The sequence below is a fragment of the Pseudophryne corroboree genome, chromosome 5 (assembly GCF_028390025.1).
Source record: "Pseudophryne corroboree isolate aPseCor3 chromosome 5, aPseCor3.hap2, whole genome shotgun sequence".
In the NCBI taxonomy this organism is placed as follows: domain Eukaryota; kingdom Metazoa; phylum Chordata; class Amphibia; order Anura; family Myobatrachidae; genus Pseudophryne; species Pseudophryne corroboree.
This window is the reverse complement of record NC_086448.1, coordinates 704,153,531-704,167,677: the sequence shown is the minus strand read 5'-3', so window position 1 is coordinate 704,167,677 and position 14,147 is coordinate 704,153,531. Positions and strand designations below refer to the sequence as shown.

At 46.3% G+C, this 14,147-nt stretch overlaps 1 protein-coding gene across 4 annotated transcripts in view; it reads left to right on the top strand.

Moving 5' to 3' along the window:
• TRPA1 (transient receptor potential cation channel subfamily A member 1) overlaps window positions 1–14,147 on the top strand; it is a 227,888-nt gene that overhangs the window by 85,397 nt on the left and 128,344 nt on the right. The window lies entirely within an intron of this gene.

Below are 14,147 nucleotides of genomic sequence, written 5' to 3'. Positions count from 1 at the left end.
TTTCAAGTTTTAAGTCGATACAACTTTATGTCTAAAGTTGTACCAATTGGTATTTCAGCACCTATGGAAGTGGATAGCGTCATCTTAGTCCTTGTATATTCAGAAGCATGAATACATTTTTATTCCAAACCCAGGTACTTTGTATAACAAAAATTGAGGGTACTGTGGAACCTCTCACCTCGAGTGTAGGTACAGTAAGATGTCTCATCCTGCTAGCGCTAAGAGCAGGCTAGAATATTGCGCTATGATCAGTGGCGTAACTAGAAATTTTTCTCCCCCAAGCCAAAGAATTCTTTGGCCGCCCCCCCCCCCATCCCCCATCCCCCATAATTGGCACTAGTAAAGGGACAAACATGCGCGCCGCAAAAAAGGGGGCATGGCTTCGTTGAAATGGGCATGGCTTCGCATAAAGGGGCGTGGTATTGCAGGAAAAGACTACCTTATACCCCAGTTTTGCAATCTGCACGCCCAGACGTTAGCCACCACAGGAAAGAAAAATAATCCAGATTCATACCCCTTACATTTTTTGTCATTTTTCCTCCTTATAGTAATGCCCGGTATACATTATTCCACATACTGCAATGGCCCTTAGACTCTATACCACACACAATAATGCACATGACCCAATGGGGGTGATTCCGAGTTGTTTGCTCGCTAGCTGCTTTTAGCAGCATTGCACACGCTAAGCCGCCACCCTCTGGGAGTGTATCTTAGCTTAGCAGAATTGCGAACGAAAGATTAGCAGAATTGCGAATAGAAATTTCTTAGAAGTTTCTGAGTAGTTCCAGACCTACTCACAAATAGCGATCAGTTCAGTCAGTTTCGTTCCTGGTTTGACGTCACACACACGCCCAGCGTTCGCCCAGCCACTCCCCCATTTCTCCAGACACTCCCGCGTTTTTCCCTGAAACGCCTGCGTTTTTCCACACACTCCCAGAAAACGTCCAGTTTCCGCCCAGAAAATCCCACTTCCTGTCAATCACACTCCGATCACTTCAACGATGAAAAATCTTCATTCGGACGTGAGTAAATCTACTAAGTTTTGTGCTAAAGTACTAACCGCATGCGCACTGCGAACCATGCGCATGTGCATTTTTGCCTTAATCGCTCCGTTGCGAAAATCGGCAACGAGCGAACAACTCGGAATGACCCTCATTATGCACCCACCGAAATGCCCCCAACACATTATGCCACACACCGTAATGCCTGTGACACATTATGACAGGAATCGCAATGCCCGTTATACATTATGCTACACACTGCAATGCCCCTGATACATTATAGCACATACAATGTCTGTGACACATTATGACACACACCGCAATGACCCTGAGACATTATACCACATACCACAATGCCCGTGATATAGTATACAACACACCGTAATGCCTGACATATTATGACACACACCGCAATGTCCGTGATACATTATGCCACACACTACAATGACCCTGAGACATTATACCACATATCACAATGCCCGTGATATAGTATGCCACACCCCGTAATGCCTGTGACACATTATGACACACACCGCAATGTCCGTGATACATTATGCCACACACCGTAATGCCCATTACACATTAAGTCCTACAGTAAGGCTTCTAATTACTTTTAAATTACCTGCTCGTTGCCAGAGGTTTCATGCTCTTGGTTCCATGCATGGTGCCAGAGGTTTTCATGCTCAGGGTGTCATGCTCATTGCCAGGGGTTTCATGCACTGGGTGTCATGCTCATTGCTAGGGGGTAGTGCTTGTTGCTAGGGCTGTGCTCCCAGTGCCACATATGCCCCCAGTGCCAGATATTCCCCCACAGTGCCAGGTACTCACATGCCTCCAGTGCCAAATATAGCCTCCCCATGTGCCAGGTACACATATACCTTCCCAGTGCCACATATGTCCCCAGTGCCAGATATTTCCCCACAGTGCCAGGTACTCACATGCCCCCAGTGCCAAATATAGCCCCCCCCCATGTGCCAGGTACACATATACCCCCCCAGTGCCACATATGCCCACAGTGCCAGATATTCCCCCACAGTGTCAGGTACTCACATGCCCCCAGTGCCAAATATAGCCCCCCCATGTGCCAGGTACACATATACCTCCCCAGTGCCACATACAGTATGCCCCCTCAGTGCCGCATATGCCCCCCGAAGTGCTCCCCCTCCCCCTGTGCCAAATATGCTCCCACAGTGCCAGTTAAATCCCCCCCCCCCCCCCCGCGTGCTCCCCCGCAGATTTGTGATGGAGGGACACGGAGGGCACAGTGTGCGCCTCTCCTGTGTCCCTCCTGCGTCTCCGGCGGGTCTGTTAAAGGAAGTGCCGGTTCATGAGCCAATCAGAGCTCACGAATGGCACTTCATTTATTAGACCCGCCGGAGACCCAGGATGGACACAGGAGAGGCGCGCGCTGTGCCCTCCGTGTCCCTCCATCACAGCAGCGGAGGGAAGGAGGGAGAGGAGACAGCAGATTGACATGCGGACGCTCGTCCGCATGTCAATCTGCGCTAAATCAGTGGCGGCGCCCCCGCAGCCCTGCGCCCCCAAGCCACCGCGAGGGCTGCGGGGGCAGTAGTTACGTCACTGGCTGTGATAGTGCTTTCTTCTTCACGATAAATGAATGTTTAGTACATGACCCTCTTAACAATACCTGACCGGCCAACTGCAGGTGGTGTATACATGGGTTCAACTGCATGAAGAAGTCTGTGTAGAAGGACCAAAAGTGCTCCTTAGAAAGCCCAACTGCCTGTGATCTCATCTCATGTGACCAAGCCAGGAGAGGGGTTAATTATAAGGTAATGCTGTATGAAGCATTTTTCTACCCATTATATATGAAATATTCTCTACCTCTAGTACTGTGTAATAGAGTTGAGGAATGTGTTTGCTAAAACATCATCATCTGGACACAATGCAAGATGCGCTTATTATCAATTGGGAACAGATGTAGCAATAATAAACTAGTGCCTAGCTGAACAAACACATTGTGTCTTATGTTTATTACAGACATACACACAGCTGCATTGACCACTAATATTGTGACTTGAAAAATTGTATGTTGTAGTATAGGGTCTGTAAAATATGGCCAAATAAACCTATTCTTCTTGGTCTTTTTTATGCCTTTTTCTCTTACGTCCTAGAGGATACTGGGGTCCACATTAGTACCATGGGGTATAGATGGGTCCGCAGGAGCTTTCGGCACTTTAAGACTTTTTTTACAGTGTGAACTGGCTCCTCCTTCTATGCCCCTTCTCCAGACCTCAGTTTAGAAAATGTGCCGGTGAGACTGGACGCACGTTAGTGGAGATCTACAGAGTTCTACTGGAAAAGACTTTATTACTTTTACAGGGAAGCTGCTGGCAACAGCTTCCCTGCTTCGTGGGACTTAGGGGAGGAAGTAGGAACCAACTTCTTATTATGTTTCATGGCTCGGATTCCGCTGACAGGACACCATTAGCTCCTGAGGGGTACTGAACATAGCCCAAGCCTGGCTAGCGCTCACTCCCACAGCACTGCCGCCACCCCCTAACAGAGCCAGAAGTCAGAAGAGTGGTGAGTATATCACCGGAGACCTACAAGAGAGGGGCCCTCCGGTCATCGATGGCGGCAAAAAGGCACAGCGCAGCGGCGGGACGCTGCTCGAGCATGCATCTCAAAACACACAGCCCTTCACAACAGGGTGCAGGGGCTTCTCCTCAGACTTGCCAGACACTCACTGAGCTCCATTTTCTCCTGCACACAGAAGCTTACAGACGCTGTTTCCTCCTCATAACAACGCTGAAATAAGTACCAGGGTGGTATAGAGAGGGGGAGAGTGTTTATTACATTAGGTGAGCGTGCCTAATAGTGAAATAAAGCGCTGAAGGTTTTGTATAAAAAATGTACATATACATTTCTCTTCATATAGGGCGCAGTGTGTGGGCAGGCAAATCTCTCTGCGTTTCTCTGACAAATTTTAGTGTGGGTCTGTCACCGATAGCTCCCCTGTGTGATTGTGGTGTGAAAGTGCACGTTTGTGACATGTCAGACAATGGAGAGAGCTCTTCCCCTGTGGAAGCCATTTTAGATAGGCAGGAGTGTAATGTGGTGGCCCTTCCATCACAGAAGGAGCCAGAGTCGGTGAGAAAATTACAAAGTAATATGTCAAAGCTTTTTAGAAAATTCTGAGTCTGAAGAACAGACAAAATACTGGAGAAAGTCAGTGGAGGATGTACTATTTGCTGATCCCTCCACGTCATCTACACGGGACCCCTCAAGTTCCCAAAAGAGGTCACTTGCGCAGATTATGCAAGGTGACACAGACACCAGTGGCGGAACTAGCGAGCGGTGGGCCCAGGTGCGACAAAATGCTTTGCCCCCCCCCCCCCCCCCCCATCCCATCCAAGTCCACCCCCTCACCCCTGGAGAGGATCTGGTGAGGGGGACCTGCTCAGGGCCAGGGAAATGGATACCTAGCAACAGTTCCGTAACTAGACATTTTAGCACTGTGTGCAAGAAACGGCATCGGAGCCCCATCCCTGCATGCAAAACAGGGGCAGTGCGGGCCGAAGGCACTCGCAAAAATACATAGGGGCATGGCTTTGTGGGGAAGGGGTGTGGCCACAAAATAATACCAATTCATAAAACGGTGCACAGTAGTCTCCATTATTCAAATTACGCCGCACAGTAGAGACCCTTTTACACCTTACGGCGGACAGATTCCCCTTTTTACACATTACGGCAGACAGCATCCCCTTTTTACACATAGCGGCAGACAGCGTGCCCTTGTTACAGTTAGCGGCAGACAGCGTGCCCTTGTTACACATAGCGGCAGACAACGTGCCCTTGTTACACATTACGGCAGACAGCGTACACTTTTTACACATAACGGCAGACAGCGTGCCCTTTTTACACATAACGGCAGACAGCGTGCCCTTTTTACACATAACGGCAGACAGCGTGCCCTTGTTACACATAGCGGCAGACAGCGTACACTTTTTACACATTACGGCAGACAGCGTGCCCTTGTTACGCATTACGGCAGACAGCGTGCCCTTTTTACACCTAACGGCAGACAGCGTGCCCTTTTTACACCTAACGGCAGACAGCGTGCCCTTTTTACACATTACGGCAGACAGCGTGACCTTTTTACACATCAAGGCAGGCAGATTCCCCCTTTTTACACATTACGTCAGGCAGATTCCCCCTTTTTACACATTACGTCAGGCAGATTCACCCTTTTTACACATTGCGGCAGACAGCGTCCCCTTTTTACACATCACGGCAGGCAGATTCACCCTTTTTTCCACATTACAGCAGACAGTACCCCTTTTTGTACAAAGAGAAAGAAAGAAAGAAAGAAAGAAAGAAAGAAAGAAAGAAAGAGAGAGAGAATGAATTATACTTACCCTCTCCGCTGGCTCAGGCTCCTTGGTGCAGCTTCTCCAGAGATCCCGGGCAGGAGAGAAGGAGGAGGAGGGAGCCGCAGCAGCGCTTTGTTACTGGTTGAGGCGCTGCTGCTGCTGTCCCTCTGCTTCACTATAGGCTGTTCTCCGCCGCTGTGAATGCTGGGATGTGCTTCACAGCGGCGGCAGCCTATAGTGAAGCAGAGGGACAGCAGCAGCAGCGCCTCAACCAGTAACAAAGCGCTGCTGCGGCTCCCTCCTCCACCTCCCTCCTCCTCCTTCCCCCGTACTGCTGTGCTCCTCTCCTCTCTCTCTGGGCGGCTGTGTGCTGCGGGCAGCAGTTGCCCACAGCACACAGCGGCATGTAATGAGTCAGTTTGACTCATTACATGCTTTGGGCCCCTGGACAGAGGCGGGCCCTAGTGCAACGCACTGGTAGCACTGGCGGTAGTTCCGCCTCTGACAGACACAGATTCCGACACAGGTGTCGACACTGAGGATTTGAGAGGGGTGGACCCAAAGTTAGCAAAAAGCATTCAATGTATGATAATTGCTATTAGGGAGGTGTTAGAGATTACAGAAACAACACCTGTACCTGAGGAAAAGGCTTATTTTAATTTAACATATATATATTGGTAGATGCTCAATTAGCTTAGTGATATCATTCAGGTGCTCGGAAGGGAGGGGCATTTCTAAGCAAGAAAAAAAGGCATTTGTTTCCCCCAGCACCCTGAATGATAACCGTAACCAGATATAAATTCCACATGATAATAGAATTCAGAGATCTTCGTTACACATATTTGCGCAAATGTGTGAATAAGCCCCAAAGCCGCATCAAGGCGTCTCTGTATATTTGGGGTCCCTAGCACTATATCTAGGTGCAGGGTGTGGCACCCCAAAACACCAGCATAAGCCAGAAAGCCCAGCGTAGCATACCAGTGAAAAAACTATAGTGTTAATAAATTAGTATTTAGGAAGCCGAAGCTATAGAGAAAGTGATATAAAAATTTTATATCACTTTCTCTATAGCTTCGGCTATACGTTTAGCGTACCCCTTTCCTGAAGAAGACAGGAAAAGATGGGCGTCACCCCGCCATGGTAGACACCTCAGTTTCTAGGTTGTAAGAAAATCATTTTACCTGCCCTAGGGTCAGCTTCATTAAAGGAGCCTGCTGACCGTATGTTAGAGATGACCTTAAAATCCCTTTATATGGCTACCGGATCGTTACTCAGGCCCACCATTGCCTGTGCATGGGTAGGTAATGCTATTGGAAAATGGTCAGACAACTTGTTAGCAAATGTAGACAGTTGATAAGGATGATATGGTCTTAACTCTCAGTCACATGAAGGATTCTGCAGGATACTTGGTGGAAGCTATGAAGGATATTGGTTTACTAGGATCAAAATCCTCAGCTATGGTGATTTCAGCTCACAGAGCACTGTGGATTCGCCAATGGAATGCATATGCAGAATCAAAAAGGAATATTGAAGTGCTCCCCTACAAGGGTGAGGCGCTATTTGGGGACCAGCTGGATGCCATGATTTCAACGATTACCTCAAGTAAATCAGCATTTCTTCCTTATGCAGTGGCTCCTGCAAAGAAAGCATATCATTCGCACCTGAATCAGTCCTTTCAGCCAAACAAGCACAAAAAAGCCAAAGGTACCCCCTTCTTCGCAGGTAGAGGGCAGGGAAGAGGTAGGAAACCTACAACAACACCAGGATCGCAGGAGCAGAAGTCAGCTGCTGCTTCTGCTAAAACCACAGCATGACGCTGGGGCTCCCCTGTGGGAGTCCACTCTAGGTGGGGGCGCGTCTAAAACACTTCAGTCAGACCTGGGTACAATCAGATCTGGATCCTTGGAAACTACAAATAGTATCCCAAGGTTACAAGTTAGTTTCAAGATCTCTCCCCATGCCAATTTTTAAAATCAGCCTTACCAGTTTCTGTTCAAGACAGAAGAAATATAACAGAAGCAATACAGAAATTATGTCAGGACGAGGTAATTACCTTAGTCCCTTCGCTACAACAGGAAAAGGTTTTTATTTAAGCCTGTTTGTGGTACCGAAGCCGGGTGGCTCGGTCAGACCGATTTTAAACCTAAAATCGTTGAATCTTTACCTAAAAAGGTTCAAATTCAAGATGGAGTCCCTGAGAGCAGAGGTGACAAAGATACTCCTCTGGGCAGAAAGACATGCAGGAGCTCTGTCAGTCTTCATTCCGGGAGTGGACAACTGGGAAGCGAACTTCGTCAGCAGACACGATCTCCATCCAGGAGATTGGGGCCTCCACCAAGAAGTCTTTGCAGAGGCAGCAAGTCATTGGGGCGTTCCTCAAGTAAACAGGATGGCATCTCGTCTCAACAAGATGCTTCAGAAATATTGTTCCAGGTCGAGAGACCCACAAGCAATAGCAGTGGATGCACTGGTGACCCAGTGGGAGTTCCAGTCGGTGTATGTGTTCCCTCCACTTCCACTAATCCCAAAAATTCTCAAGATCATAAGAAGAGCAAAAGTTTGGGCGATCCTCATTGTCCCTGACTGGCCAAGGAGGACTTGGTATCCAGATCTTCAGGAGTTACTGATAGAAGATCCTCGGCCTCTTACTCTTCGCGAGGACCTGCTTCAGCAGGGGCCGTTTGTTTATCAATACTTACCGAGGTTACGTTTGACGGCATGGCTGTTGAGCGCCAGATCCTAGCCCGAAAGGGTATTCCCAACAAAGTCATTCCCACACTTATTCAGGTCAGGAAAGAAGTAACGTCTAGACATTACCATCGTATTGGGAGAAAATATATATCTTGGTGTGAATACAAGAATTCTCAAATGGTGGAGTTTCAATTAGGCCGTCTTCTTCTATTTCTACAGGCTGATGTGGATGCAGGCTTAAGATTGGGATCTGTCAAGGTCCAAATTTCGGCCTAGTCCATTTTCTTTCAGAAACAGTTGGCTTCCCTCCCTGAGGTTCAGACGTTCGTGAAGGGGGTTCTGGGCATCCAGCCACCATTTGTGCCTCCTACGGCACCATTGGATCTTAACGTGGTGTTGCAGTTCCTTCAATCGGATTGGTTTGAACCTTTGAAAGAGGTTGAGTTAAAGTTTCTCACTTGGAAAGTGGTCATGCTGTTGGCCTTAGCATCCACAAGGTGGGTGTCTGAGTTAGGGGCCTTATCTCACAAGAGCCCTTATTTGATCTTTCATGAAGATAGGGCTGAACTAAGAACGCGTCAGCAATTTCTTCCGAAGGTGGTTTCTCCTTTCCATATGAACCAACCTATTGTGGTGCCAGTGGCTACTGACACATCAGCTGTTTCAAAGTCCTTGGATGTGGTCAAAGCTTTGAAGACTTATGTCACGAGAACAGCTCATTTAAGGAAAACTGAAGCATTGTTTATCCTGTATGATCCCAACAAGATTGGGTGTCCTGCTTCTAAGCAGACGATCTCTCGCTGGATCAGATGTACGATTCAGCATGCTCATTCCACGGCAGGATTGCCAATACCGAGTTCGGTAAAGGCCCACTCTACGAGGAAAGTGGGTTCTTCCTGGGCGGCTGCCCGGGGTGTCTCGGCTTTACAGCTTTGCCGAGCAGCTACTTGGTCAGGGGTAAACACGTTTGCGAAGTTTTACAAGTTTGACACCTTGGCTGCTGACGACCTTAAATTTGGTTAGTCAGTTCTGCAGGAACATCCGCACTCTCCCGCCCGTACTGGGAGCTTTGGTACATCTCCATGGTACTAATGTGGACCCCAGCATCCTCTAGGACGTAAGAGAAAATAGGATTTTAATATACCTACCAGAAAATCCTTTTCTTGTAGTCCGTAGAGGATGCTGGGCGCCCGCTTAGTGCTCCTTTTTCCTGCATTATATTTGTTCTTCTTACACAAGTTATCACGTGTTAAGTTGTTATACAGCAGTTGCTGTAAAGTTATTCATGCTCGTTGGCATGTTTTGAGTTGTATGCCATGTTGTGCGGCATGGTTGAACGGTGTGAGCTGGTGTGAATCTCGCCACTAGCTTAAAGTAAATTCTTCTCTCGAAGTTTGTCCGTCTCCTCGGGCACAGTTCCTATACTGAGGTCTGGAGGAGGGGCATAGAGGGAGGAGTCAGTTCACACTGTAAAAAAGTCTTAAAGTGCCGAAGGCTCCTGCGGACCTGTCTATACACCATGGTACTAATGTGGACCCCAGCATCCTCTACTGATTACGAGAAAAGGATTTACAGGTAGGTATATTAAAATCCTATTTTATGCCTGTTCCACTACTTGTTCCTTAACCTCCCCAAACTGTAAAATTTTAAGGTATTGCTAATTTGTCAAATCATCAACTGCCATAAAAACTTAATCGAAATGACTTGACCAAGATAACCAATTTATTAGTTCTTCAACCTGGAAAGCGCTCCATAACTATCATATCATTTTAAGTTATTATGGTGAAGCAAATCCAAAGCTAATACCAAGAATGATAGTGAGGGATGGAGGAAATCTGATAGAACTAGGACAGTTAGTTTTTATGTGCACAGGGATTCAGTATTGATGCCAGCTGTCAGTATACCGACAGCTGCATCCCAGCCACCAATATGCCAGCAGCAGCATCCCGGCCACCAGTTGCTGCACTCACCACGCTGCAAGCACGTTGGCTCGCTGCACTCGCCACAGGTTATATCTGTACTTTATACGTTTCGTCCTATACAGGACTTCTTCAGGGGTTTATATCGATTATAGTATCAGAATCAATTTTCTTGAAATTTGGAGCAGAATATGGGTAGGTAGTTCTTCATACAGAAAATTCCCAGAGTGAAACCAAGCTATTCACTTACAGCATATGGCCAATGCTTACAATCTCATTAAACGTGTTCAAAGCTGAATTCAAAAATTGCAGTGAATTTAAAACAGAAGTCCTTATTCACAGATCAGACACAGTATATTGTCCACCAGTGTTTTCATGGAGTACTTTCCAGTCCAGCACAGCATGCTAATGTCAGCCAGCGCTGCGATTGCAATTCAGTTGCAATTGCATCACTAAATAAGGGAAGCCCCCCTGCCTGTGCAGCCTGGCTGTGAAGTCGTGCTGCCGCCATTTTATCCATTGCAGCAGCCACGTGTAATGTCACGAGGCTGCTCCGAAAATGGCCCAGACCTGTCCCCCGTTTTCACCATATCACCCCTGCAATGCTGCGTCCCCACCCCACGAAAGGCTCTGCCTGTAAATCAGGCAGAGATGTTCCCATCACTGAGATGCGATCACATCTCCCTGGACCATGCAGAGCGGCGCGTGCGCATTGTGACGGGACCCATGGAAATGTGATTGCATGGCAGCAGTGTCTGCTGCTGAATGAGAACCATAGATAGATATGCACACAGCTGTAACATGTTTTCATGTCTTTTATGACATTATATTGCATTAGAATTTATCATGATTGTGGCTTTAAGTATTCTCACATAGCTGGGTTGACGCTTTTCTGTGTCCAATAACACTTTTCTCAGAAGGTATCCAGGTTAGTATATTATGTTTGGTATTATGTTCTTAAATATATTCATTTTATTTTCCACTCTCCTGGACAGTGTTGGACTGGGGAATGAAGGGCCCACCGGGGTAATGCAGTTGTAAGGGCCCATGTTTAGGGGTGTGGCCAGCCTCCACAGAGGCTTGGCCAAATATTAGAGAATGCATGGTCTGGGTCCCTTGAGGTATATATATATATATATATATATATATATATATATATAGTAAATACTGCTAGTTCATGCATGATTATGTACCAGATTAATAACAGCAATGTACTATAGAAAATACAACATAGTCCTGTGCAGTATAAAGTATCATTTGTATTATGTATACTTCAAGTGCACAGTCTGGAACCTGATCTCTAGAGGAGCAGGTGGACCCCAGGCTGTGGGGCCCACCGTGGGTTTCCCCTGTACCCCTGTGGGCCAGTCCAACCCTGCTCCTCGATACTTCTAAAGAAAGTGTCACTTTACACAGAAATGTACCAAGTGCTTTAACAGAATACTGCAACATTTGCACAGGCTACACATTAATCCTATATTCTTATCAAGAGTGCCTGCAGCTTATGGACTTCTGCTAGAACGGAACAGAGCACTAGCTATTTGGAAGACAAAACGGGCACTGATTGACAGCACATCCTGAATGAAGCAAAGTTTGAATGAAATGACAGCACGCCGAGATCAACTCTGCTTTTATAAAAGCTAATCCCTAGAAGGCAGCGACATCTGTTCCATAATACTGTTTCATAATTTCTACATTTCAACTACACAATTATATTTGTTGGCAGTTGGATTATACTGTGATTTTGCCCGAACAAGCTGACAACTTGCTCAATAATAACTGCTCCCACATGATTCTGCTGCATATAAAGTACAGGAACTTTATGTTTAAGCAACTACAGAATTCCTAACATGGTAATAAACAAGGAGGAGAAACACAGTTATACAGTGGATGCAGGCTTAAGATTGGGATCTGTCAAGGTCCAAATTTCGGCCTGGTCCATTTTCGTTCAGAAACAGTTGGCTTCCCTCCCTGAGGTTCAGACGTTCGTGAAGGGGGTTCTGGGCATCCAGCCACCATTTTTGCCTCCTAGGGCACCATTGGATCTTAACGTGGTGTTGCAGTTCCTTCAATCGGATTGGTTTGAACCTTTGAAAGAGGTTGAGTTAAAGTTTCTCACTTGGAAAGTGGTCATGCTGTTGGCCTTAGCATCCACAAGGTGGGTGTCTGAGTTAGGGGCCTTATCTCACAAGAGCCCTTATTTGATCTTTCATGAAGATAGGGCTGAACTAAGAACGCGTCAGCAATTTCTTCCGAAGGTGGTTTCTCCTTTCCATATGAACCAACCTATTGTGGTGCCAGTGGCTACTGACACATCAGCTGTTTCAAAGTCCTTGGATGTGGTCAAAGCTTTGAAGACTTATGTCACGAGAACAGCTCATTTAAGGAAAACTGAAGCATTGTTTATCCTGTATGATCCCAACAAGATTGGGTGTCCTGCTTCTAAACAGACGATCTCTCGCTGGATCAGATGTACGATTCAGCATGCTCATTCCACGGCAGGATTGCCAATACCGAGTTCGGTAAAGGCCCACTCTACGAGGAAAGTGGGTTCTTCCTGGGCGGCTGCCCGGGGTGTCTCGGCTTTACAGCTTTGCCGAGCAGCTACTTGGTCAGGGGTAAACACGTTGGCGAAGTTTTACAAGTTTGACACCTTGGCTGCTGACGACCTTAAATTTGGTTAGTCTGTATCATTTGTATTATGTATACTTCAAGTGCACAGTCTGGAACCTGATCTCTAGAGGAGCAGGTGGACCCCAGGCTGTGGGGCCCACCGTGGGTTTCCCCTGTACCCCTGTGGGCCAGTCCAACCCTGCTCCTCGATACTTCTAAAGAAAGTGTCACTTTACACAGAAATGTACCAAGGGCTTTAACAGAATACTGCAACATTTGCACAGGCTACACATTAATCCTATATTCTTATCAAGAGTGCCTGCAGCTTATGGACTTCTGCTAGAACGGAACAGAGCACTAGCTATTTGGAAGACAAAACGGGCACTGATTGACAGCACATCCTGAATGAAGCAAAGTTTGAATGAAATGACAGCACGCCGAGATCAACTCTGCTTTTAAAAAAGCTAATCCCTAGAAGGCAGCGACATCTGTTCCATAATACTGTTTCATAATTTCTACATTTCAACTACACAATTATATTTGTTGGCAGTTGGATTATACTGTGATTTTGCCCGAACAAGCTGACAACTTGCTCAATAATAACTGCTCCCACATGATTCTGCTGCATATAAAGTACAGGAACTTTATGTTTAAGCAACTACAGAATTCCTAACATGGTAATAAACAAGGAGGAGAAACACAGTTATATAAGAATGTCTAGAGCTACAATCATGATATGTGCAAATGTATTGTTGATCTTTTTATACTTGATGAATATATGTCTGAATGTTTTTTTATAACCTTTTAAACACTACTAGTCCTGTGCTAATATATAGTTAATTATATCTAACTAGCTGACGTGCCCAGTTTCAACTGGGCAAACATTTGCTGGGCGGAACATTTTACTGGTTTCATCCCCTTAGTCGAATTTAAAAAATCCCTGCTTAGTGGGTGGCAGAAAATAACTGTCACAGTTTCCAGACCACCCAGCAGGTTTCATGTTCCTGGTCACCCAGCAGGTACACAGGTCACAAACTGTCACATTTTCTTTCCAAAGCACAATGGTGATGCATTGTACTGTAAATGGTGGACGTTTTGCCACATAATTCCAAAATTAAGCAACCAATTACAATGCCAATATTTTTCTTCAAATCTACGGACCAAGAACTTTAATTTGCTTAGACAACGGCATCATAAAAATAATTAACGTGTAAAGGTCATCCTTCTGCTATCAATATATAGATTACTGTTTTAAAGTTAAATTCTGACCACCAGTCATTTCCTTTTTCTAACAAAAAGGGGAGATGTATCAAGCGGTGAAAACAGTGAACAAGTGGAAAAGTTGCCTATACAAAACCAATCAGCTTCTACCTATCATTTTATAAAACTTATTTGATAAATGCTACCTCAAAGCTGCTTGGTTGCTATGGGCAACTTCTAAACTTGTCTCCACACTTTTCACTGCTCAATACATCATCTCCTCCACAATCTCATAACGGGATGCGGTCAAGATGCCGCCAGCCGGAATCCCGGCGGTCGAAATACCGACGCCGGAATCCCGACCGCCACAATCCCGACCGCCACAA